We start from the raw sequence: 1,910 nt of genomic DNA on the forward strand, positions 1-1,910 counted from the left end.
GCATTTCTATTATGATCCCATATTTCAAAGCTTTATGACTTGGCCATGAGAAGTCACTTTTAAAATTGAATCCAGAATACAGAGTGAGTTTAGCTACTTTCAGTATATTATTGTCACCATGTGGAGACAAAAAATAGGTAATAGAAATAAATAAAAGAAAAACCAGCTAAATTAAAGCCAGGTGTATTGAAGAGCTGTCAATGCCAGAGGCATCTCAGGCCCAAGTCACTCAGGTAATTTTCTGCTGTCTTTAAAACAAAAGAGTGGACAAAAAAGTACCTTTTATCTGGATTTTTGGTTTGAATTGTTTCTTTTTTGGTCGTTACTATAGCTTCCATTCAAGAACAAGAAAAATCCTGAATATTATAATATCCTGAATTATAATCTGAATAAGCAAATTATGAAAGAGCATTATAAAATAGTTAAAACCACGCATGAGGAACAAACACCAAAATAATCTCTGCTTCTGCAGCACCTGCAAGATTTATTTGTTTCTTTGTGAAGACAGAAGGAGCAGAAGCTGGGTAGCTGAGGGAGGGGGCAGGGAGTGCCAGCTTGGTGGATTTTGACCTTTGATGAAATCCCTTCAGCCTGCTCTCCCAATCCATTTCTCCTTCAAGTAGTTTCTTCTTTCCAAGGCTTCTGAAGAGCAAAGGTTAATGAAGTAATCTATAAGTGAATGCTAACATATGCAACGTATGTAGAGAAAAATGCACATCCCATTTTTAACATTTCTCTGGAAACAACTACAGCCTCTTATAGCTGCAATTTTGAAAGAATGCAATTATGGTATAGAATTTCAGCTACCTTTGGGCTGAGGCCTCTGGAGACACACAAAGAATTAGTGTATTGTTGTGCAATACATTTGTGAAATCATGTTCCCCTAATATTCTCCTCTAAAACCACAGTGCAATTCCTCTAGCTAAAAATCATGCCTGCATTTCCTTCTCTTTGCAAAAAATGTCTGTTAACAGCCTAAAGGGTTATTTTCAGTTTCCAAAAATCAGAAATGTGTGTCAGCTAAATTAGCCTTAACTAAGGCAGCCAAGGAGCTGCTCTGCTGACCAGAACACTCACAGGGAGTGAAGCACTGAAGGCAGCAGATGTGGTGGTGCTGGTCCCCTGGAGAAGAGGAAGGTTCTCCTCCAAACTGGCTTGTGCACACTGCTCAGCTCTGCCAGCCTTTTCCAAGTTTAGGTGTGAGCAGAGATAAACCATGAGGAAAGAGGCTGGACTAAAGTCAGTACAACAAATCTAAATGACAGCCAAATCTTACCTGTAAAACTGCAGCTCCCATCACCGTCAGATCTGACTCCTGGGTGTTAAACCAACAACCTTTTGCCGTTTCCCTTCATGCAGATAACAGAGTGTCTAGGGATTGAGTTCACTGACAGAAAGAAAATCCAGGTATTCCTGTCTTTGTGCACTTGGCTTGATGATTCTGCTTCAGGAACATCATGGTCCCAGAGAGCTCCAAGTGTAACATGGCTTGGGCTTGTCATATTGACAGAGCAAAATAAAGAGAGACCAGATATATTGTTCAGAATTGCTGAAACTTCAGCCATGAAAGCTGGAAATCAAATTTACAACCAAATTGTTCCTAATATCTGTTTTACTTCAGCTAAGCTTCTGCTCAAGGGTTTTTTTCAGAATTTATTGACAACACTGAAATTAATGTTATCTAATGAAACAAAAAGTCAATTCCTAGCATCAAGCCAGTTCCTTTGAAGCCATTGGATTGCAAAGTAACTTCAGAAATTTTGCTTTATCCTACAGAAAATCCTGACTATTACAGTTTTTCAACTGCTGAGGACACTTGGCTGCTAAAGACACCATATACATTCATAAAGCCCCAGAAGAACAAAATCAGCATCTAATAACTAATAAAAACAAAAGTTCATTTTCATCAA

At 38.6% G+C, this 1,910-nt stretch overlaps 1 long non-coding RNA gene across 1 annotated transcript; it reads right to left on the bottom strand.

Annotated features, from left to right (window-relative positions):
- Positions 1-457: 457 nt before the first annotated feature.
- Positions 458-1,484, bottom strand: LOC134423430 (uncharacterized). The gene is made up of 2 exons (XR_010029107.1): positions 1,277-1,484; positions 458-642 (listed from the first exon to the last, which is right to left on the bottom strand). It is a non-coding gene; the product is annotated as an uncharacterized LOC134423430 (long non-coding RNA).
- Positions 1,485-1,910: the final 426 nt, after the last annotated feature.

Source organism: Melospiza melodia, chromosome 12 (genome assembly GCF_035770615.1).
Source record: "Melospiza melodia melodia isolate bMelMel2 chromosome 12, bMelMel2.pri, whole genome shotgun sequence".
NCBI classification, from domain to species: Eukaryota; Metazoa; Chordata; class Aves; order Passeriformes; family Passerellidae; genus Melospiza; species Melospiza melodia.